We start from the raw sequence: 26220 nt of genomic DNA on the forward strand, positions 1-26220 counted from the left end.
TAAAAAATTATTTGAAATGCTTTATATATTTTAACGTTTAAAAGTTATAACTTACCACATTTGCATGTCAATACCAAGAATCCTTGCCTGCAGCTTCACCACTGCACTTATCGCCTCACCTGCTGCCTCTAAGTTTCCCAACCTACCACTTAGATTGTAAGCTCTCTGGGGCAGAGATTTCTTTTCGTATTGTCTTACTTTTTTTTTGCACTTTTTGTATTATAATTTTCTGTAATGTTTTCTTTTGGCTCTTTTGTAAAGTGCCGAGTACGCTGATATACATACATACATACATACCACTGTATAACATGACAATGAGGTGAATGATGGAGGTTTAAGGGACCATCTTAATATATAAATTTGAAATTTGTATGGTTGTTGTTAGATGTGGTGAATCTGATTGGTCCTCAGCCTCTGGCCAATCAGATTGGTGGCTCTATGACGTCACCCAACTGCCGCCTCACCCAGCACACACACCACCACACACACACACCACCAGGTAAGTAACACCACCACACACACACACCACCACACACCACCAGGTAAGTAAGTAAACCGCCTTGCGCCTCCCCTCTGCCGGCTGCCCGCCGCCTCAAAGCGCCTGCCCTCCCATCTCACACCCCTGCCGCCGGGGCCTCAAACCCCTGCGCCTCCAGTCTGTGTTCCCGCCTTGCCTCCCAGCTCACCTCACACCCCGGCGCCTCCCACCTCAAGCGGGCGGGACCAAGCGGCGGAACGGACGGCCGAGAGGGGGAGGGGGCAGCCTGAGGGAGCGCGAGCTGAGGGCCGCGTGCACGGGAACGGACGGCCGGGAGGGGGAGGGGGCAGCCTGAGGGAGCGCGAGCTGAGGGCCGCGTGCACGGGAGCGGCGGAACGGACGGCCAGGAGGGGGCAGCCTGAGGGCTGGGTGCACAGGAGCCTGCACCTGAGGGAGCACGTTCCACTCTCCCTACCCCCCCCCTCCTCCTGTCCACTGTGTGTGTGTATGGGAGTGTGAGTGTGTGTGTATGGGAGAGTGTGAGTGTGTGTGTATGGGAGAGTGTGAGTGTGAGTGAGTGAGTGTGTGTGTGTGTGTGTGTGTGGCACTGTTTGTGTGTGTGTGTGTGTGTGTGTGTGTGTGTGTGTGTGTGTGTGTGTGTGTGTGTGTGTGTGTGTGTGTGTGTGTGTGTGTGTGTGTGTGTGTGTGAAACTGTGTGTGTGTGGCACTGTGTGTGTGTGGCACTGTGTGTGTGTGGCACTGTGTGTGTGTGGCACTGTATGTGTGTGTGGCACTGTGTGTGTGTGTGGCACTGTGTGTGTGTGTGTGGCACTGTGTGTATGTGTGGCACTGTGTGTGTGTCTCACTGTTTGTGTGTGTGTGTGGGACACTGTAGGGTGGGGACCGGAGCTGTGCATGGGGGGGGGGATGAGTGGAGAGGGGGGAGCGGAGAAACAGACAGGGGGAGTGGAGAGGAGGGAGCGGGAAATTTTAAGCCCGGCCAACGCCGGGTGCCTGTCCTGGCCACTGCCCACCCCCCTCCTGTCCACTGTCCCCCCCTCCCCCTCCTATCCACTGTCCCCCCCATCCCCCTGTCCACTGTCCCTCCCTCCCTCTGGGGGGTGGGAGAGGGGGAGCACAGAAATAGGGGGAGAAGAAGGGGCAGGAAATTTAACTCACGGGCAACGCCGGGTCTCTCAGCTAGTATAAAATGAAAAACAATGCTTGTGAAAAATACAAAGGTACATTCTCAAGCCATGCTGTAATCCAACACTGGAGAGATGTTCTTGTTTATTTTGTTTCTTCCCATCACTTTGTAATGTAATCAAGCTTTGGGTATTTAAAATACACGCTCAAACATTCTAAAAGAGTATAGCCCGAGTAGAAAAGCTTCCCAAGCAGAACTCTACATTGAATACAAAAATCCACATATACAGACAGTATGCAAGTAGAAGTCATTCTTTATTATCTAGAGCTACTATTGGAAGGTGTTGCAGAGGTCGGGCACTCAAAAGAAGGTTGGATCCTAATAAGAGAAGGCATGTACTAAGCCGAATTTTAAAAAGATTGATACGACTTCTTTGATTCCATAGCTACAGACAGATAATTGGATTCTAAAGAGCCATGTTCTAACATCTGAGAGTCAAACAGGCAGACACAAAAAACGATCACAAACACGGTTCAGCTTGTTAACGGGTAATGTGAGCTATAGTGGATTAAAGGTGGACAGAAAGTCTCAGATAAGAATGACAAAGTGAAGAGAATACTAGAGAATACATTCAACCAGGAATCAGTGTTGAAGTATTAAGTTAATATTAGCATGGTGGTTACAGTTGCCCTCCATTGTAAAGCAGCATGTAAATTCCTAGACGTGGAAACATAGAATTTGACAGCAGATAAGAACCATCACTTGGCCCACCTACAGTCGCCTGCCCTGCTATAAAACCTCAGACCCTATATGATCCATGGCTTACTTTTACAATAGCTTTACAGTATGTCCATCTCAAGCACTTTTTAACTCCATTACTGTATTATCCTGTGCCACCACTATAGAGAAGTTATTCCACGAATCCTGAACCCTTTCTGTGAAGTCCTTACTCACAATTCCAATGAGCCTGCCACCCTCCAGCTTCAGAAATGGACCTCTCTTTCTTGGCTATGTTTCCTTCCTGTAAAAGCCTTGATATATTGGAAGGTTTCGATCATGCATTCCCCCCTCCCCCCACCCCCCACCCCTTCTCTCCTCCAGGCTGTACATGACAAGGTCATTTAGTCTTTCCTAATTTAAATATATGTTCTATGTTGTCTCTCCATAGTGTTTAGACGATTATCTGATGGGGGGAAGCAGTGCATAGATTTGATGATATGGTCTTCATTAGAGGAAAGAAAACACACACACACACCAAGCATTGACGTGAATCCTCAAGAACATCCTTTGTGATCAGATGTCAAGGCAGGACACAGGGCGCGGGGAAGGAAGGGCGCAGGGAAGGCAGGACGCAGGGAATGCAGGACGCAGGGCGCGGGGAAGGCAGGGTGCAGGGAAGGCAGGACGCAGGGTGCAGGGAAGGTAGGATGCAGGGCACGGGGAAGGCAGGGCGCAGGGAAGGCAGGACGCAGGGAAGGCAGGACGCAGGGAAGGCAGGACGCAGGGAAGGCAGGACGCAGGGAAGGCAGGACGGGTTTTATTTGGTCTCTTGATTACATACATCAAACAATTACTACAGAGGTTAAAAAATCAAAAATAAAGTATTTAATAGTTTAAAGCAGGAGTGGGCAACACCAACTGGCAAGGTATTAGAGATATCCCTGCTTCAGCACAGGTGGTTCAGTCAAAGACCGAGCCACTGATCGAGCCACCTGTGCTGAAGCACGGATATCCTGAAAACCTGTTCTGTTGCTGGTCCTTGAGGACTGGAGTTGCCCACTTCCTGTTTTAAAGAGTACCTTCATCACTTATAGGGGCACAGGCATGTAGTGCTGGCACAAATTGCCGCATCCGTTCCGACGTGAACGTCCATTAACTTGACTAGGAGTTCATTCCAGAACAGGTCCGATAACCCGTACCAGCACTTGATGCACATGCCCCATAGATTTCTACGTTCTGCAGAAATTACACTAAGTATGCGATTGAAAATGTTCTATTATTTTTTTCAATTTCAAGACAGGTGTATACAGACACAACACTGGGCAGGAGTGGTCAGAGAAGCTGCTGTGGGCCCCTTAAGTAATAGAATGAATTAACCTTACCGTGAGCCTATTTTACTGTAGGCACATTCAGTTTATCTTTTCATTTACCACAAGCACAATATCCATGACTCCACCATGGTAAACCAAGAGCATCGATGCTCTGGCCTGTGTTAAGCCCGGACACTTCATCACTGTCATACATGAGGCAAGAGCCATTTACTAAAAACACACGTTACATGTTACTAAACTAAGACATCAGATCACGGCAAAGGATATAGCACAGTTTAACATAATATGAATTTCATGATCTCGATTATGTACCAGTGAATTATTTGAAATCAGATTTTCAGAGCTAAATCATTTTTTTTTAAAGCCATTACAAAGATGATTTATGAAACCATGTTAAAATGAATACAACATGGTACAAAAGGTAAGTGACTTTACTTTTATTGAAATGCCAATATGGCTTGTTAACTTGCACCACAGATTTAATACTGTACCTCTGTTAGTGCATGATGCATTGACTGCTCAATCATCAAACTGGTCTGGTACTAATGGAACATTGATCTGGTGCTTGTTATCACGAAGGAGGACCCAATCAAAATTGGAAACTCTTCTAACTCCGTTCTGACAATGAATCAAGAGATTGTGATGGGAAGGTACTCAGGAAAGAGCTCATTTTAGATCAAAGAGTTGAAAGAAATTATGCTAACATATTCTGTCCTCCATGAAATCTTAAGCATCTATCCATTGCGTATAAAATCCGAATTCCCTTTGTGTTCAAGATCAAACGTTTAGATTTATTCATCTTGGTCCATTGTCAAAAATGTCCATTATCAGATACCGATTATTCTTGTACTGTGTCAACCCATATTCACGTACTGTTATCTATTGACCACTTATTCTACCCATTCCAATTTAAGATTGGGAAAAAAAAACTATTTTATCTTTCTTGATCTTAGGAGACCTGTCTAAAGCCTGTTACTTATTTGGTCATTTGTCAAACAATGTTTACTCTAGCTTCTTCTCTGCTAGTTACACTAAAAGACTTCATTGCGTGAATAGGTTGCGTGGTGCCTCACAGCTTAGCACCGCTTAGTAAATATGACTATGGTTCATCGAGATATTACATTCACGCTTTTTAGCAATGAACTTTCAGGGATCCTACAAAATTTGCTCTTGTGGTAGTTTTACTTTAATATGGACCATATGCACAAAAACGATGCACTTTTTACATTCTTAAGAAATGTGCACTGAAGGGGGTACATACCAACGTTTGTTCTATAATCTGCTCCACAGAGCGAACAATCTAATTTTGGTGCTTGAAGCACAAGTGAGAAAGTGACTTGCCCAAGGTCTCAAGGAGAGCTGACGCTGGGATTTGAATCAGGTTTGCCCACTTCTGAGACAGTGACAATACCAGGGCTGCCGACAGGGGAGGGACAGCCGGGACTGCTGTCCCGGGCTCGGCCAGACATGGGGCCTGGCCTCCCTGCCGGTAACCTTACAGCCCTCTGTGTGAAGGAACGATGGTCCCTCCCCTTTTCTGGGGCCACCCCCATTTGTCCCTCCCCTCCTTCATCACCTGCAGGACTGGAGAGCCCTCCACTTCCCCCGGCACCGCCCATCTGTCCCTGCAGGGCTCTGCCTTGTACTGCCCATGCTGCTCCAGTAGGCCTTCCAAGGACCCCAGGTAAGCCCATATTCCCCAAGCCCCTTGCCCCCCAAGGTGTGTTATATGTATCGGGCCTTATAGTGTGTGTGTGTGTGTGTGTGTGTGTGTGTGTGTGTGTGTGTGTGTGTGTGTGTGTGTGTGTGTGTGTGTGTGTGTGTGTGTGTGTGTGTGTGTAGGGGGGGCTTATATTATGTGTGTGCGCAGCGGTGCTTATATTGTGTGTTTAGGGGGGCTTATATTGTGTGTGTGTGTGTGTGTGTGTAGGTAGTGGGGCTTATATTGTGTGTTTGTGTAGTGGGGCTTGTAGTGTGTGTGTGTGTGTGTGTGTGTGTGTGTAGTGGGGCCTATATTATGTGTGTGTAGTGGGGCCTATATTATGTGTGTGTAGTGGGGCCTATATTATGTGTGTGTAGTGGGGCCTATATTATGTGTGTGTAGTGGGGCCTATATTATGTGTGTGTAGTGGGGCCTATATTATGTGTGTGTAGTGGGGCCTATATTATGTGTGTGTAGTGGGGCCTATATTATGTGTGTGTAGTGGGGCCTATATTGTGTGTGTGTGTGTGTGTGTGTGTGTGTGTGTGTGTGTGTGTGTGTGTGTGTGTGTGTGTGTGTGTGTGTGTGTGTGTGTGTGTGTGTAAGTAGCGGGGCTTATATTGTGTGTGTGGCTTATATTATATGTGGAAGGGGGGCTTCTAGTGTGTATGTGTATAGGGGGGACTTATATTGTGTGTGCACAGGTAGGGGGGCTGTGTGTGTGTGTGTGTGTGTGTGTGTGTGTGTGTGTGTGTGTGTGTGTGTGTGTGTGTGTGTGTGTGTGTGTGTGTGTGTGTGTGTGTAAGAGAACTTATATTGTGTGCAGGTATGAGGGCTCATATTTTGTGTGTGCAGGTGGGGGGCTTATATTCTGTGTGTTTGTGTGCGCACGCACGCAGGTGTGCGGACTTATATTGTGTGTGCTTGTGTAGGTATGGGGGCTCATTTTGTGTGTGTGTAGGTAGGGGGGCTTATATTGTATGTGTGTAGTGGGGCTTATACTGTATGTGAAAGGGGCTTACATTGTGTGTGTGTGTGTTGTGGGGCTTATATTATGTGTGTAGGGGGGCTTATAGTGTGTGTGTGTGTGTGTGTGTGTGTGTGTGTGGTGTGTGGTGTGTGGTGTGTGTGGTGTGTGGTGTGTGTGGTGTGTGTGGTGTGTGTGGTGTGTGTGGTGTGTGTGGTGTGTGTGGTGTGTGTGGTGTGTGTGGTGTGTGTGGTGTGTGTGTAGGGGAACTTATATTGTGTGTGTGTGTGTGTGTGTGTGTGTGTGTGTGTGTGTGTGTGTGTGTGTGTGTGTGTGTGTGTGTGTGTGTGTGTGTGTGTGTGTGTGTGTGTGTGTGTGTGTGTGTGTGTGTGTGTGTAAGTATGGGGGCTCATATTTTGTGTGTGCAGGTAGGGGGGCTTATATTGTGTGTGTATGTGTGTAGGCAGGGGGCTTATATTGTGTGTTTGTGTAGTGGGGCTTTGTAGTGTGTGTATATATAGCAAATGGAAATATTACTGTATGCTCATTTGCATGTCTTAGACAGGTCTGCAACCCTGCCTTTCACCATTATCACCCAGCACACAGCGCTTCCACTGAAGCAATGGATTCTGGTAAATGACATGCAAATGAACACACAGTGCCACCTTTTGCTTCAAAACCATTTAACATGGTCCCCTATAAGCTTAAGCTTGCTGCATTTCACAGCTTTGAGCACAGCCTGGGTTAAGATGCATAGCCAGTAAATCTACCCACAGACAGTTGTTTTGACCTTAATGGGTCTCCTCAGTGTTGTGTTGCTTATACTGGCTTTGCAAAATGAAGCAGAGATAGGTTTCACCACACTTAGTTAAGTTATGGTGGGTAAAAAAAGTGACAACATTATATATATATATATGGACAAACAGAACAAAAAAGCAGCGCCTAGTGAGGGTGTAAATGTGTGAGTGTAATATAATGAATTATATGTGTTTAAAGAAATATATACTAAGTGCCTATCCTAATATTTAACAAGTGAATATTGTATGTCCAATATATATGTGTGAAAATAGTGATAAGTGACACAAAAAAACGATCAATAAAAATAATAAATACAATATATAAAGAATGAATAAAAAATGAATAAAAAAGAGGGTAAAAACCAGTCCTCAAATGGATAGTCCAATGATGAAAAATAAAAATAAAAATAGGTGTTCGGGGTCTCCGGCTGCTCTCAGAGGATTAATCACATCCGAATGGAATCTGCAGAAAAGAGAGAGGAGAGAGCGCACGCCCCATAGTATAAAACCGTAAATTTATTGAGGGGAAGGGGGAAGGTGGGGGTAAAAAATGCACTCACAAGGTTACAAGTTTTAAAAGCATATTGTGATCATAATCACCACCATCCGGTAACTTCAACTGGTGCTGTGGAAGACCCTCGGTCCCAAGATTGGATAAACCACACTGTTGGCAAGATTTTTCAAAGGCCCTTTGAAAAAGTCACCCGTGTGTGACGAAACGCGTCAGGGAGCGTCATCACGTAGACGCACGGACATTACGTCATCACGGAGCGCAGCAGGAAATTCACTCGAGCGCCGGACACCACAGAGACTTGCAAGCAAGGCTGCTTTCCTTTGGGATCTTTGGAATTCGTCTCCTAATCATCCAACTGCCCAGGAAATCTTGCCAACAGTGTGGTTTATCCAATCTCGGAACTGAGGGTCTTCGACAGCACCAGTTGAAGTTACCGGATGGTGGTGATTATGAACACAATATGCTTTTAAAACTTGTACCCTTGTGAGTGCATTTTTTACCCCCCCCCCCCTCCCTCTTCTCCTCAATAAATTTACGGTTTTATACTATGGGGCGTGCGCTCTCTCCTCTCTCTTATATATATATATATATATATATATATATATATATATATATATATATATATATATATATATATATATATATATATATATATATATATATATATATATATACACACATATACATATACACACACACACACACACACACACACATACATACATACATACAGTATAGATATATATATATATATATATATCCTATATAATAAAAATGAAAGCACTGTATGCCTGTCTGCATCTTCCTGTTTCCCTAGGGGAAATTTCATTGGTCCCTTGGCCCGCCCGCCCCCGCACCTCTGATTGGCCTGAGGCGGAGTGACGACACACACACACAACACACACACAACACACCCACACACACACTGTCACACACACACACACACCTCTCTCTCTCTGTCCTCTCCCACCCCCCATCACACTCACCTCCCCCCTCAGCTCCCCCCCGGTGCTCCGCTCAGCTCTCCGCTCAGCTCCCCCCCAGTGCTCCGCTCAGCTCCCCCCGGTGCTCCGCTCAGCTCCCCGCTCAGCCCCCCCCCGGTGCTACGCTCACCTCCCCCCCGGTGCTCTGCTCAGCTCCCCGCTCAGCTCCCCCCCGGTGCTCCGCTCCCTGCTCAGCTCCCCCCGGTGCTCCGCTCACCTCCCCCCCAGTGCTCCGCTCAGCTCCCCCCCAGTGCTCTGCTCAGCTCCCCGCTCACCTCCCCCCCGGTGCTCCGCTCACCTTCCCCCCGGTGCTCTGCTCAGCTCACCTCCCCCCCGGTGCTCCGCTCACCTCCCCCCCGGTACTCCGCTCACCTCCCCCCCGGTGCTCCGCTCACCTCCCCCCCGGTGCTCCGCTCACCTCCCCCCCCGGAGCTCCGCTCACCTCCCCCCCGGTGCTCCGACAGGCAGCCTGCAGATGCCACGCGGGGCGCCTAAGATGGCGGCGCCCGGAATGACCCCCTTCCTCCCTTGCAAGGGAGTAACTAACATGGCGGCGGCCGGAAGGAGAGGTGACGTGTGTGTGTGTGTTTGTCTCAGTGTGTGTGTGTGTGTGTGTGTGTGTGTGTGTGTGTGTGTGTGTGTGTGTGTGTGTGTGTGTGTGTGTGTGTGTGACAGTCTGTGGTTGGGGCTGGGGTGATGTGGTGGGGGCCGGGGGGTGATGTGGTGGGGGCCGGTGGTGATGCATGGGGGGGGCAGTAATGTGAGGTGCAAGGGGGGGGAGAGTCATGTGAGGTACAAGGGGCGGAGAGTGATGTGATGTGCAAGGCGGGGGACACTGATGTGGGGGCCAGGAGGGGTGGAGAGTGATGTGGGGTGCAAGGAGGGGAGACCGCAGATGTGAAGGAGGGGGGGGGGGACGGAGCTGTGAAGAGGGGGGGGGCGGAGCTGTGAAGGGGAACGGAGTTGTGAACGTGGGGGCCAGCCAGCTGTGAAGGGGGGTAAATCACGGGCAACGCCGGGTATATCAGCTAGTATATATATAAATATATATACATACACACACATCATTTTTATCTATTGTATATTATAATATAGGGGGGAAGGAGAGGGTGACGGGGGAGAAAGTGAGGAGGTGTGTGAGAATGGGGAGAGTAAGAGAAAATGGGGGGGGCACCCACACCTTGCCCTGGTGAAAATGTTAGTGCTGAGCCCCAGGAAAGCTGTCTACGTACCTGGACATCACCACTGAGTTACATATCATTATTATTCATTCTGAGCATTAGAATTCAGCAAGAGAAGAATAAGGTAAGGAGCAATTTCAAATTACATCACAATTGTGTGCAAAATCAAGTAAATCTCTTGGAGATGTTATTTCACATGTAATAAAATTAAAAAAAAAGAAGAATGAGCCTGACCTATCTGTCCCATCGTGGATTTCTGGGCCAATTAATGTTGGTTCTGTTATTCCCATTGACTGTCACAATCTTGTATCATTCTACAATTGGGGCAAATGGTACAGATGACAGCTAACTATAGGGGTGCGCCTCATATTTTCAATATTGTTTACTTTTAATTATATTATATTAAAGTGGGCCATATAATTACTTTAAATAACATTTTTGGTCAATAAATATAAACCGTTTTGTTACTTTTAGCCTCATGTATAATGTGTAAAGCATAACGTCACGTGAGCTACTGGGGTAGCAGCGCAACATGCATAGATTCAGGTGTTTTGTTCATTATCTAATGGCAAATATATACAAAAGAGTAATATACTTTAGAACGCTGAATAATGGGCCTAATACATTTCCTGACATATTTACAGTTCAATCATTGATCTTGCACAGTTTCGGAGCCCCACTGATTCTAATGAAAACTAGATTTTCACAAAAAAGAACATTTACAGATGCTGTGTTATGTGGCCATTAGAAAATAGAACATTTCCCTTGTAAAAAGCAATTTTTTTTTTATCCTTACAATGCATCCCAAGATAAATTGCGACAAGTAAAGGCAGGAAGCAAGATACAATGACACAGTGAGGATGGGCTGGTTGTTACTGTGCACTGGCATTACAGCCATAAATAGCGTCTTCTTCATCTGTTGACAACTCGATCATAGCCAGGGTTACCCCCACCCCGGGTTTGACCCGGTGACTACGGGTTTTGACCACGTATCTCCGGGCTCCGAGTTTACCTAGTAAACCTCCGGCTGGTAGCGTTAATCAGCGGCGTCTTCGAAGTTCTCCTGGCATCTTCCCCTGCACGTAACTCCTGTCAATATGGCCGTGCGGTGTCAAACGACGCCGCGTTGCCATGTCGGCGGAAACACTATGTTACAGCATCATGTGGCGCCCATTGCCATGACAACTGGAAGCTACATGATGTCGCGGCGTTGCCATGACGTCATGGGACACCTTGCGCCATAAGGCGTCCCGTTTGTCATGGCAACGCCGCCCCATGTGGCGCGGTGCAGCCATATTGACGGGTTGCAGCGGGAGATGCCGGGAGGATGTTGGAACGATGCTAGAGGATGCCAGGGAGACGCCGCTGCCGAAGGTAAGCACGAAATTTAAAAAAGGTCATAGCCGAAACATTTTCGGGAATGACAGCAAAAGTGCACCAAAAGAGACCAACATAAATGTGTAGGAGTGCACAAAAGTCAGTAAGAAACTCCAAAGCGTGAAGACAAAAAAGGGAAAAACATTCAGAAGGAATGCATCATGGTTAGGACACGTCCCCATATAAGAGAAGAAAAAACAGCTAAAGTACCTTCTTCAGCACTGCACCAAAACACGCGGCTTTCTCTAAATAATACAAACAGGTTTCTTTTTATGGAACACTCTTTTTGTGCATATAAAAAGACTGTCATCAACTATACAAAAAAATAAATTAAAGATTGACCTTTTGGGTGTTACTATCCCCCAACGACATAAAAATTATTAGAAGCAAATTATTAAAAATGTAATTGATTATTGAACATTAAATTGTAATTATTCCTCACATTACGCAAGGTTGTTAGTGTATAGTTTTCTGGTACAATTTGAGCATGCTTTAAAAGCCGCCGATTTTATAAAAGGAATAGGATGTTGTCTATATATGTTTTTAGAATATTGTTTACGGATGTTCACAATTATTATTGAAAATGAAGAACTATTCATAAGTTGAGGATAGTTTTTCGATATTGTTGGTAAGTTGCACGAGTTGGAGCACCGCCCAGATAAATCGTTTCATGGGCCTTTTCTTCCCCAGTGATTTGCATGACCTGAGCATCCTAAAGGAGTTTGTTTGGTGTATTGTTGTCCTCAACTCATAGTGTATTTCCAGCTCACATAAAATAACCTTTATTGTATATAGAAATCTTTCAACTTTAGCTCAGCCAGGAATGTAGATGGATAACTTCCCTTCAACTTCATGCAAGCACCCAGCATCACTTATGAGAAGAGTTGGGGAGGGGGAGAGGGGTGTATGGAAAATACACTGTACACCACGATCCAACTATAAATAACAGGGAGAACATACATTAAGGGGAACAAACATTTCTTCACATTACACAAAAAGTCATCTAATGCTCAATTTTGTTTTTATATTATTTAAACAGTGTTGGCAGATGTTTAAATGAAACAATTAATTTGTCACATTTTCTCTGTCTTGGCCTTTAGTCAAGGACAGTAAACATGTGGTTTCAGAAGTAAATGTATGTGAAAGCACTAAAAACGACATCGTGAATGCTATTTACATTTTTTGCCAAAGTTTTAAGAACATACATTGGAGGAAAAAAAAAAAAAAAATCAAGGGACAGATATATGACCAGCCCCCGATTCGGTTATAGATGTCTTATCTGTAACTCTGATGTTCTAGGCAACACGAACATTTAAAATGTAATTGTCGGCTCTCATTTATTATCCATGATGAATACCCTCTACATGGGGGCAAAATATTGGGAACTAATGTATTAAACAGTATTCCAAGCAAATATATATCAGGGTCTCCTGAGCTAAACCTCATATAATTTCAGCTCTGGGGACCCCGTGCTTCCCAGGGTACTTCCCCCCCATAACCCCAGGCAGAACCACACCTTGAAACGTTTACATTAAAGCTTTAGAATGTTGCCCAGTGCATCAGGAAGTTCCATATCTACGAGAATATTTCTTGGCATTAAATTGTAGCTGTCACACTATTCCTCCAATCTCCAGAAATTCTTAACCCAATAGTTTCCATCTCCTGCAGTGCCAAACATATATATATTTCTCGTTCTCGGACCATCTTCAACATTGCTAATAAAGACAAAAGGTAGTGTCCGTAGTACACACACCTCAAGTAGCATAGAAGCTACCTGGCATGGTAATGTGCTCGGGCAAGAGGTTCAAGTCCTGAGGGGGGAGGGGGGGAACCAGTGTGCTTGGGGCAGGGGTTGTAGAACCTCGTTGCCCCACTCCTCCTGCCCAGTGCTGCTGCCTCTTTTCACGTGGCAATTCGTATTCCCGTGCAGCCATATTCATAAGGTGTGGGAAGCGCAACAAGTGAGGGCGCTCTCCCAGTTAATCATTGGAGGCTTAATTAAAGCTGCAGTTCAGTCAATATCCTGCATGTGTGGTTTTTTTTGATAAATCAGTTCTATAGTAAGAAAAAATACTTTTAGGATTTTTTTGTTATTAAAAAAACAACTTTGAAAGACCAATTTTCTTGTATTCTATTTTAACAGCCATTTGCTAAGGCACTGCCCCTTCATGTCCTGTCACAAGCCCTGGCGCACCCCTTTGTCAGCCCTGCCCTCCCTCTAGCACATGTCAGTGCAGGAGTGCTCATGAATATTCATGAGCTTCCACTGAGAGACAGAAGCAGAAGAAAAACAGATCCCTTCACTAATTATGTCACCAAATTTTGCCTATCAATACATGGAGAACTAATTGACCTGCAGCTATACAGTTCTTCAGATCATTAGAGATTGCACACATGAAACTATTGAAGTAAAAAAAAAAAAAAAAAGACTGAACTGCAGCTTTAAGTTCAACTCTTCGTTGGTTTTAACTGAAAAATGCCAATGATCGGCTGTGTGTTTCATTGTTTTGTTTATGTGTTTTTTTAAACGAAAACAGGAGTCCCCAACTATAGTATAACAGCTATTATAAAAAGATTAGAAAAAAGGAAAATTTTAAATAGCAAAAAGCTTTAGGTAGGATGGTCAAATAATCACTTTCATCAATAGTTTAAATGTGCATCAATATTTACATTAAACGGTTACAGGAGAACAAGAAAACAAATCCTAGAAAAGTTATCAGTGACTGGATTTAGTGGTATTAAAATCACACTTACATTGTTCATGGTTTCCAAAAGAAAATGGCGAAAATTAGAAAGAATTAAGAGCAAAAACTAAACCTGAACAATGTATTTCCATCAGAGCTGGAATATCAACTGCTTGAAATAGGGATATTACATTTCCCCACACGGGACCGTATGTCAGGGGATCTCAATCTTTTCCCCCTGCGCCCCCCTGCCAGCTGTTCCCCTCTCTCCGTGCCCCCCCCTTACCTCGGCATCATGACATTCCGTTGCCATGGCAACGTGACATCACATGACCTCGCGGAGTAATTTGCCGCCGCGTTTCTCCGGAGCCAAGGTAAGTAAGGTTTACAGAGGCCTATGCTGCTTTCCCGGCACTTCATTTAAGTGCCTTCGGGAAGTGCACAGGGCCTCTGTAAACACCCCACCCCCCGCAGACAATCTCGTGTCCCACCTGGGGGGCGTGCCCCTTGTTTGCACACAGCTGCAGTATGTCACTCTCAAGAAATCTTGATTCTTTCCAGAATATACATCAATGCCCTTTGTTGGGAGCTTCAGAGTAAATATTTGTGGGTTATTATTATCATTTATTTGGAAAACACCAAAAGCGCCACAGCGCGGTACAGTGGGGGTGCAGATTTGATAATTACATAAATGGTTAATACAAATAAGCTCTTTTTGGGAACCCCCAAGCCCCCACAAAATATATATATATATATATATGTATATGTGTCAAAAAGGAGTGCTATTGAGCGTGGCATATGTATACAACAGACACTCAATAGCACTCCTTTTTGACACATATATACATATATTTTGTGGGGGCTCAGGGGTTCCCAAAAAGAGCTTGCTGGGGTTTTGTGTTTTGTTAACCTATTCTCAGCTGTTTCAGCTGTTGGAGGTTGGTGGCTCCTCCTTCCCAGGTTTAAAGCCCGCCCTTCCCCACTTCCCAAGTTAGTGGGTCCTTTCATTCTACTGGATATAGATCCAATGTGATCTTTCTCCCTCCTAATAGAGGTAAATGAGAATTTTAATCCTAATAGAGGTATATTAGTATTTTATCTGGTAGTGTTAGGACCTGTGAGCAGGGTCTGCCTTGTCGTGGCTCGCAAGCTTACAATGCTTTGGCCAAAGGGTTAAACTAAATTACCCTTTTTCAAGAGAATATATAAGTATTTTACTGTGAATTTTTGTCATGTTGGTTTAGCATTGGGCTTCTCTGTCGTCTGTTGCATACATACAAATAAGGACATATATGCAGAAACAGATACAAAGAGGTAATGAGGGTCCTGCTCATGAAAGCTTACAATGCAGATGTTACATCCATATATTTCCCCCCCCCCCCCAAACACTACATACATAGTGCTACTCAACGTCTATACCAGGGGTGGGCAAAGTTATCCCCCTGCCTGCTCTCCTCCCCTGCTTGCGCACTTCCCCCCGCACCCCCCCGGCTCGACTCCAGCTTCAAAATGACACAGCGAGTACATGTGACACCACGATGGCACATGGCAATTCGTCACGTGATCCCGCTGCGTCATTTGAAGCCGGGTTACCATGGCGACGCATCACCGAAGACACGGTAGGAGAAGTTACAGAAGCCTCGCGCGGTCCACCAGCATTTTATTTAAATACCTTGGGTGAGAGTGTGGGACCTCTGTAACCACCGCAACCCCCCCCTGGAAAATCTCACGCCCCCCCCCAGTTTGCGCACCCCTGGGCTATACAGCTAAGCTACTGAATCTCTTGATTTGTTCTGATTCATAAGAGGATAAAGATAACACAGATCTTTTGTGCTGTAAAATTAATTAAGTGTAACAATATCAACATAGTAAAAACAATTAAAAGTGAGGGGGGGGGGTGTAATCAGTGCGATAGTTTAATTACTACACTGGTGTATAAAGTCTCAACCAGAGAAGAAAATACATCCAGTATAAAAGGTTGTTTGGGCTCACTTTTAACTGTTTTTACCAAGTTGATATTGTTACACTTCATAAATGTTACATTGTTTGGAATAAAGTAATTTTAAATTTTACATCAATTTCACTACTACTAAGGACATTTAAGTGTGCAGCACAAAAGATCTGTTCGCTTTACCCTCATATGTATAATTATCTAGATCATAGCTAGCACCGCCCCATAACTATATCTTAATTATTTACAGTAGTTGGGTAGGACTATTCACCCTTGTACATCTTCGTTCTCATTCAGCCTAATATAATCCAATTATCTATAAAAATGCATTAAAAAAAGTTAACTATAATGAGAGCTAACGGCAAAGGTTACATTTCAAGCATTCCTTTAATATAATAACACGCTATTAATATTAAACCGGCAAACATGAAATGCTGCTTTAAGCCTGATCACGTAATTATAAGAAACGTTTGTCACTGATTACTGAAAGAAACCTCAAAGTAAATGTAATACATTGTCACATCGAAAGCATCTTGCATTATACTGTAGAAACATAGCTAAAGAGAAAAGGAATGTAATTTGCAAGCCTAATGTTATGTTACAATAGAAAGAGCCATGAAAACCTGATGGCAAAGGGCACATGGCTCGCAATTTACCCATCTTCCCACATGTCTTTATTTGCAGTACACACATTTATCCCAAGTACTTTTCAGTTAATTTCCTCTATTCACTTCCACTATTCTACGGCCGTTCACTCCATTCATTGCCACCACTTAACTGAAGCAGTACTTTCTAACGTTTCCTCAGTCTGCAAGCCACCAAGGTTTAGTGCAGGACAGCTGGTCATGCCACTTCCCCTGAAACATGCTCCCCTCCTGTAACGTAATTACTCCCGAAAAACTCCCGTGACCCATTTTCTAGGGTGTACTTTAATGATGCAAAATAACACTAAAATACTCTTATCTGCACAACCTACATTTTGTGTATGCCCATTTGTAAAAGGCCGTACGGAGCACAATATAAGCTTTGCCATGCAAGTATCATAGTGGTTCTACTCGCTGCTTGAAACTATTTGTATCCCGAGTCCCTGAACTCTTTGGCGGCTAGTTGTAGCATGGATTTCTTATTCCAGCAAGCAAAACGCACAAGGATAAGACTTCAGCAAAAGGACAAAATACCACAGGTTTTCTTCACTAGAGGAAACTGTAAACTCTACACACTGAAGAGAAGGCAGAAAGTACCGATTACAAAATACCTCCTCCTCTATGGCACACACTTACAATTCAATGGGCTTCCTTAGCAATTGTACATAACCAAAAGAGGATTAAAATGCCTTACTAAACCTCCAACATAAAACGATCCAAACGTGAAGATACACACACACACACACACACACACACACACACACACACACACACACACACACACACACACACACACACACACACACACACACACACAGACAAAGTACCTGCAACAGACTGTAATGGTATTGGATGCTATAAATGAAGGTAAATTAAATAAATCACTCTTGATGGTGCTTAGGGCTAAGGATATATGTAGACATCACATTCATATTCAATACCCTGGGATTTGGGTGCCAACTTACAACTGGATAAGTATCTGCTGGATAAGTATTCTTTAGGGGGCGGGGGGGAGAGAAACAGTTTAGTTGATTTTTTATTAATTTATTTAAAAAATGCACATTGAAGTTCTAAACATGTACAGGGAACAAAGTAGAACTGCGAGCTGTCATGTCTCTATGTTGAGGCAATTTATAGCCAAGGAAGTTTCAGGTATCACGGAGTTTCACATAAAACTTTCAACTCTCCCTAGATGACATGAAGATACAATACAACTACATTATCCAGCAACAAATATTTCTTACACTGGAGATACAGTATATCACTGCTAAAGAAATGCAGTTGAAACTCTGAAAACTTTATAGTGAAAATATCTTTTCGAACAACTATTAAGTCCATTACTTGGTATGATTTAGGTTTGTTATTTTGTTGATATTTAAATATTTCTTGATATATTTAACACAGTGCATGCCCTTTAACAGAGCTTCCTTGGTGTTTTATATAATGTTAGTAATGCAGAATTGGTTAGGTATTCTGATTTGGGGTTTTGGGACCCAAATTAACAATTCTCTACTTCTTAGTACTTCATTTTATTTGAAACATTCTTGAGAATCTCTTTAATTTTCCAAGGTTAGAAAATATATTGTCCACCTCTCCCGAAGTGTAAATTCTATTGCCAAAGAGGCTTCTAAGCAACTATATGAAGGCAATCCATCTTCCTAAATGTTCCAGTCCCCTGAATGTAGCACTTAAGTGCTCTCAGGACACGCAACTAATGCAACATAACTTCTTTTCTGTTTCCTGGAAAAGGCCATAAATGGCAGGACTATTTTTTTTTTTTTTACATAAAAGTTAAAAACTACTCAGGAAAAAAAGCAGTTATGGCTGGGACACAGGAGACTGCTTGAAATGCTCCCACACCCTTACCAGAGTAATCCCCACCAAGAAAGCAACGTTGTCTGAGAGTGGACCCATGGAATATGATTCCAGTCGTTCAAAGGAATCTTTCATTAAATTATTTAAGACTAAAGTCCCAGGATTTAACAGTTTTGCCAAGAAAAGGTATACTATACAGACGGACTGCTCCTTCCTGCATTGCCGTCTTTCCCTGGCATGTAAACTAATTCTGCTGATCCCCTATAACCTCGGCATGCCACCGGGCTTCCAAATTCATTACTTTAGCCTTCGTCATTGTCTCTCTCTCACTGCTCAGCAGGTAACACCCAACCTGCAAGACAGCCCTATGGGAGAAGCTACTCCATCGTAGAGCCTGCATGTCCTGCACGATACACGTTTGCAATATACCAAAAATGCTGCGAGTTACGTGGGAATCTCTCCTTGGTGCTCTATCTTATGGCTCTTGCAAATTCATGAGGGAGAGGAAGAAGCCACTACGTTTTTTTTTTTTTTTACAGGCTCTGCTTCTGAAAACTACTAGTGATGGAGCCGATGCCAAGGTAAATAACACGGAAACAACCAGTGGGAGAGGGTTCAGGGTGGGTATCCTCTCAAAGCAATGAATTACCCGATCCCTACCTGTGGGGGAAGGGGTATCTTCCCATAACATGCACAGCCATGGAGAGACGCCCAAGAAAGTATGTTGATGGTGTTACACCTAGTTATGTTCTTTTAATATCCATTTGAAGCAAGACATTAGATCTCTGCGCTAAAGAAGAAATAATTAACAATTTATAATTATATCACAAATTGTGCCTTAAACTATTAAATATTTGGCAGTGCATGTTTTGTCTCCTTAACGGTAAGAAGTTAAAACACTTTTTTTCAGTAGAGAAACTGTATGAGAAATGCCAGTGACTGTCTCTCCCTTGCCTCTACAGTGTTTATAAAGAAGTTTCATGCCATTTTTCACATAGGCCATCCGCTCCAACAATTTCATTATAAGCCACTTTTACATAACCGTAACCCAGCCATCATTTTTACTACAACATAAATCAGTGAGAGACAATCCCCCTTCACCCCAAGTCATCAAAGTGATCTGCTGAATTGTGCCCGAATTGGCGATATCCGCCATTGACTTCAATGGCAGATATTGTCGATTCGAGTGAGATACAGCGGATCGCGCTTGGAAGACACATGGGGCAATATATCCAAGTGACGCCCTTTAAAGCATTTGTGCCAGTAACCAACAAAATGTTGTTACTGTACCAATTACTCCAGTGCCTCCTACTTCACGCAACCCCCACCCACCCTCTTCTTCCTTCTACATTTATTCTCTTTGCCTCTTTTTAATCTACCGTGTTTTCTAGTAATTAGTAGATTTCTTTCTTTATATAACGATTTAGAACCTGGGAGTGCCCTGGAACTGAACCTCCACATTCTTAGCTCCCTTCCCAAATTAATATGAAAGTCTGCTTATTTAAAAAAAAAAAAATATCCCATTATCGGAGATAATACATACGCATAAAGATGAGAAAGATAACATTTGGGTTTTCTTAACCACATTTATTTCAGAGAGCATAAAAATCTGCATGCAGCAGCATTTAAATTCACATTTAAAAAAAGTATATACAGTATATATATATAAATAAATCACAATTATTTCACACATTTTACTAGTTGCATCTAATACCAAAGAAATTTGTAAAATGTATTTATTACTTACTGACTTTGATTGTAGGCATGTGTTAATTATTCATCTTGATGTTAATTAGATTTGAACAAGCCAGACATTTCTAAAGTAGATTTGAGCCAAGCAATTGCACAGCCAAGAACAAGTAAAGCTGGAGTGCACATTTAATGACTAAAACTCCATCTGGGGACAAAGTGTGTGCTAACTGAGGCAGCCATTTCCTTTAATATTATGCTCACGGACCTCCATCACTGACATCTTTTAATCCCTTCAGTGCCTGAGGGACCAGACATGTCGAGAGTCTCTCAAGCACAATAGTTTAAACCAAACTTGTTTTAAATGGTCAATAAATACACACACGCACATATACAGTTGTGTGAAAAAGAAAGTACACCCTCTTTGAATTCTATGGTTTTACATATCAGGACATAATAACAATCAATTAAAGTTTGTTCTAGCACAGTCCAGCCTTCGCCAATTTGTTGCACTGTGCCCGCTGTTTTCCTTCCTCCCCGGTGAGGATACCTTCCATAATAACAATCATCTGTTCCTTAGCAGGCCTTAAAATGAGGTAAATACAACCTCAGATGAACAACAACATGTGACATATTACACTGTGTCATGATTTAACAAAAATAAAGCCAAAATGGAGAAGCCATGTGTGAAAAACTAAGTATACCTTATGATTCAATAGCTTGTAGAACCACCTTTAGCAGCAATAACTTTAAGTAATCGTTTTCTGTATGACTTTATCAGTCTCTCACTTCGTTGTGGAGGAATTTTGGCCCACTCTTCTTTACAGTGTTGCTTCAGTTCATGGAGGTTTGTGGGCATTTATTAATGCACAACTCTCTTAAGGTTGGTATGAGGTGTTTGTGCTGATATGCTGTGTTTGGTTTTTGCTAAACGTGGTGCTGTGCATTATGGCCAAACATCTCCATTTTGGTCTCGTCTGTCCAAAGGACAGTGTTCCAGAAGTCTTGTGGTTTGTTCAGATGCAACTTTGCAAACCTAAGCCATACTGCCATGTTCTTTTTAGAAAGAGGCTTTCTCCTGGAACCCTTCCAAACAAACCCTACAGTACTTGTTCAGTCTTTTTCTAATTGTACTATCATAAACTTTAACATTTAACATGCTAACTGAGGCCTGTAGAGTCTGAGATGTAACTCCTGGGTTTTTTGCAATTTCTCTGAGCATTGCACAGTCTGACCTTGGGGTGAATTTGCTGAGACATCCACGCCTGAGAAGATTAGCAACTGTCTTGAATGTTTTCCACTTTTGAATAATCTTTCTCACTGTAGAATGATGGACTTTAAATAGTTTGGAAATGGCCTTATAACCCTTCCCAGATTGATGGGCAGCAACAATTTCTTCTCTAAGATCATTGCTGATGTCTTTCCTCCTTGGCATTGTGTTAACACACACCTTAATGCTCCAGACCAGCAAACTGCTAAAACATTGGCTTTTATAGAGGTGGTCATACTTGCTGATAATCAATTAATCAAGGGAATTTGATTAGCAGCACCTGTCTGCTACTTAGCATCTTAATTCCTATGGAAGCAGTCAGGGTGTACTTAGTTTTTCACACATAGCTTCTCCATTTTGGCTTCATTTTTGCTAAATAAATCATGACACGGTGTAATATGTCATGTGTTGTTGTTCATCTGAGGTTGTATTTACCTCATTTTTATGATTGTTATTATGTCCTGATATGTAAAACCATAGAATTCAAAGAGGGTGTACTTTCTTTACCACACAACTGTATATATCTGCCATCCTTATCACATCTTTTTTTCCTATGATTAAAGGCTATTGCTACCCCATATTATTTCGTTTGTGCAGATGTGAACACTTTGTAAAAGTGTTTATCTAGGTAGTTTGGCCATAACGCGAAGGTGCTATTTCTTTGTAAAAATAATATATCAGTGCTTGGTTTTTTTTTTTTTTGGTTTTTTTTGAGTCTGTAAACGCGGTTCTGCATTTCCGTGGGCTATTAACCCCCATCACATTGTGAGATAATCTTATAAAACATTTTTATTACTTATGAAAGTGTAGAAAACCATCTGTTTGAATGTGCCTCAGATGTGCTAATTAAGCAGACAACCTAACTGTCAGGTGACTGTATAGGCCCATATAAACCCAGGTAGAACAGCTTTAGTCTGCATGTAGCACATATCCAAGTGCCACATTATAAGTGGCAGGACTACTGAAACTCAAGTTTAAAAGGAAGTTCAAAAGAAGTGAAGAAGTGGACACCCCCATCTGGTCCTGATTCCTGCATTTGAACTACGCTGGAAAGGAGGATATCATCTATACCAGACTGCATCATTACTGCTGTGATGCTGCCTTTACCATTTATATTTGCTGTGACTTCCCTTCTTCTCAAATTATGCACTTCTTTTTACCAGCCTCAGTATGTCTCTAACTCTATTCATATATCTCCATCACTCCTTTCTTCACCACTTCTGAGTTCACATGAACTCCTTTCTTACCTGCGCCCTCTGACACCACACAGCTATATCCCCTGCACTAAAATACACCCCTACAAATCCTCCTCACACATTCTCTTTCTTTCCATGCTTCTCCTAGCTTCTGGGGAGATCTCTCCCAATCCTGGTCCCTGCCCTATTCCTACATGCGCTCGTCCTCGCCTGCCAATTGCAAACTCTACTCCCTCTGGTGTCAGCCCCTCCAACCTCATACCCATCCCCTGCCACCCTCCCCCCTCTCTCCCTTTCTCTTGTGCCCTTTGGAATGCTCACTCCCTTTCTAACAAGTTCCTCTCTGTACATGACTTCTTTCTCTCTCACTCTCTGCTCCTATTTGCTATAACTGAGACCTGGCTCACTCAGTCTGACTCTGCTCTGGAAGCTGCCCTCTCTTATGGTGGCCTTTCCTTCTCCCACACTCCGCGCACTGATGGCAGGGGTGGAGGCGTGGGGCTCCTGCTCTCCTCTCTCTGTCGTTACCGAACCCTTCCTATTCCTCCATCTCTTGCTTTTCCCTCCTTTGAGGCTCACACTGTCCAGATTTTCTCTCCTCTCCCTGTCCATGTGGAGGTCATCTATCGCCCACCTACTTCTACTCATTCCCCTTCTGCCTTTCTCTCTCACTTTGAATCCTGGCTCTCTTTCTTCCTCTCCTCAGACTCCCCTGTTCTTCTCCTTGGGGACTTCAATTACCACATTGATGACCCCTCTCTCCCTTGGGCCTCCCGCTTTCTTTCTCTAACCTCTTCTTTTGGCCTTCAACAGTGGACTGCAGCCAGCACCCACAAGGATGGCCACTACTTAGACCTGGTTTTCACTAAAAACTTCTCTCTCTCTGATTTCTCCATTTCCCCTTTTCCTCTCTCTGACCATCACCTCATCTCATTCTCTCTATCTCGCTTCTCCCCTTCTCCACCTCCATCTACCCCCCGGTTCTGCAGAAACCTGCGCTCTATTCACTTACCTGACTTTGAGTCCACTTTACGCTCCTCCCTCTCCTCTCTCATCTCTGCTACAGACCCTGACAACCTGGTCAGGAACTACAACTCTGCCTTGTCCTCCTCTCTTGATCTACATGCCCCGCTTTCTCTCTGCTGCTCTCGCCCTTCTAACCCTAGGCCCTGGCTAAATTCCCACACACGCATGCTGCGTTCCTCCACTCGTTCCTCTGAACGCCTCTGGAGGAAATCTCATACTCTCGCAGACTTCCTTCACTACAAATTTATGCTATCCTGTTTCAACTCTGCCCTCTTGCAAGCTAAACAAGCCTACTTTTCTTCTCTAATCAACATGCACAAGTCTAACCCACGCCGACTGTTCTCTGTCTTTGATACTCTACTCAAACCACCCTCAGCTGCCTCTCCTTCCTCCATCTCCGCTCAGGACTTTGCTGACTATTTTAAGGAAAAGGTGGATTCCATACGTCAGAACATCCCCTCTGTTTCTTCCTCCCATCCTACACCTCTTCCTAACTCTCCTCCTGCCTTCCTTGACTCTGTCTCAGACGAGGATGTGTCGCTGTTGATCGCCTCTTCTCCCTCTACCACTTGCCCTCTTGACCCCATTCCACCCCATCTCCTAAAACCTCTTGCTCCTACTATAATCCCTTCACTCACACACATTTTTAACTCCTCCCTCTGCTCTGGAACCTTTCCATCCTCCTTCAAACATGCAACAGTCATACCATTACTCAAGAACAGCAAGCTTGACCCTACCTGTCTTTCTAACTATTGACCTGTCTCCCTCCTGCCTTTTGCCTCTAAACTCCTTGAACGTCTTGTATTATCTCGCTGGCTCCATTTTCTCAACACCTATTCTCTCCTAGACCCTCTACAATCTGGCTTCCGCACTGCTCACTCCACGGAAACAGCCCTCACTAAAATAACTGACGACCTCCATGCTGCCAAAGACAGAGGTCATTACACTCTGCTCATATTACTCGACCTCTCTGCAGCATTTGACACCGTGGACCACCCTCTTCTCCTTCACATTCTCCATACTCTTGGTATTCGGAACAAACCTCTCCCATCGTACTTTCAGTGTCTCTTCGGCTAACACCTCCTCCTCTATTGATCTCTCTGTGGGGGTACCCCAGGGCTCTGTCCTGGGACCTCTTCTCTTTTCTCTGTACACACTCTCTCTAGGTGACCTAATAACATCTTTTGGATTTAATTATCACCTCTATGCTGACGACACACAAATGTACTTTTCAACACCTGACCTTACACCTGCTGTACAAACCAAAGTTTCTGAATGTCTCTCTGCTATATCATCCTGGATGGCCCTCCGTTGCCTTAAACTCAACATGGCTAAAACAGAGCTCCTCATACTTCCTCCCAAACCTGGCCCTACTACCTCCTTCCACATTACTGTTGGAACTACGATCACCCAGTAGCCCAAGCACGCTGCCTAGGGGTCACACTCGACTCCACTCTCACATTCGCCCCTCACATTCAAAACATTTCTAAAACCTATCGCTTTTTCCTCCGCAATATAACAAAGATACGCCCTTTCCTCTGTTGCTAGACTGCTAAAACTCTCAGGCCCTCATTCTCTCCCGTCTTGATTACTGTAATTTCCTGCTGTCCAGCCTTCCTGCCTCTCACCTGTCTCCCCTACAATCTATCCTAAACGCTGCTGCCTGTAAGGAATCCGCTCCTGGCTTTGATTATAGCTTTTGCAGACTTCTGCAGTTGCAAAAGCTTCCTCTGGCAATCAATGGCACATGTGCTGCCTCTCATTGCAGCTTCTGCCCTGTGCTCCATCATTGGAGGAATACTCACACATCCTCCTCCTGTGATTGGATCTCCGCCCTTTATATCCTGGGCTTTGGCACTGAAACAGTGCCGAGCATAAATTCCTACCCTGGACGTTATTGTCTCTGCCACAAGCCACCCTGGCTTGTATCCTGGTGTAGTAACCTTTCTGGTTCTTATCCCTAGTTCCTGAGGCCTGCTGCTAGTTCCATGCAGTGGCCCGTTCCTGACTTCTCTGTGGAAGCGTTGTTTGCTGAGGCCTGCTGCTAGTTCCATGCGGGGGCCCGTTCCTGACTTCTGTGCTGAAGCGTTGGTTTCCCGACGCTGCCCTGCGGTGTACTTCGGCCAGCCTGCTGTCTCCCCCTGCTGAGATCGGCGTCATGGGCCGAGGCCGCTCCTCACGAAGAGGCCACTCCCGCGCTCACGCTCCTAAACTGAAGCGGGGAACTCCTGACTACCTGTTGCCGAACTCCTGCTTGAATAACGACGATGCTGCCTTCTCCAATCCTGACCCTGCTACATACGACTACAAACTGCGCACTCCGGATCAGTCTGCGCGGACTAAGGTCGGTGATTATATAACCCCACTTCAGCCCCGCGGTCCGGTCCCGGTTTGTGGCGAGCACAATCGTAACACTGCCAGAATCACTCTACTCTTTCCTAGATCTGTCTCAGCATCTCCCCTCATGAAATCCCTCTCCTGGCTTCCGATCAAATCCTGCATCTCACACTCCATTCTTCTACTCACTTTTAAAGCTTTACACTCTTCTGCCCCTCCTTACATCTCAGCCCTAATTTCTCGTTATGCACCATCCAGACTCTTGCGTTCTTCTCAAGGAAGTCTTCTTTCTACCCCCTTTGTATCTAAAGCCCTCTCCCACCTTAAACCTTTTTCACTGACTGCCCCACACCTCTGGAATGCCAATCCCCTCAGTACCCGATTAGCACCCTCTCTATCCACCTTTAAGAT

General features: G+C 44.3%; 1 protein-coding gene across 1 annotated transcript in view; it reads right to left on the bottom strand.

Annotated features, from left to right (window-relative positions):
- COG5 (component of oligomeric golgi complex 5) overlaps positions 1–26220 on the bottom strand; it is a 457324-nt gene that overhangs the window by 363813 nt on the left and 67291 nt on the right. The gene's annotated exons all lie outside the window — the stretch shown is intronic.

The sequence above is a fragment of the Ascaphus truei genome, chromosome 5, assembly GCF_040206685.1.
Source record: "Ascaphus truei isolate aAscTru1 chromosome 5, aAscTru1.hap1, whole genome shotgun sequence".
NCBI classification, from domain to species: Eukaryota; Metazoa; Chordata; class Amphibia; order Anura; family Ascaphidae; genus Ascaphus; species Ascaphus truei.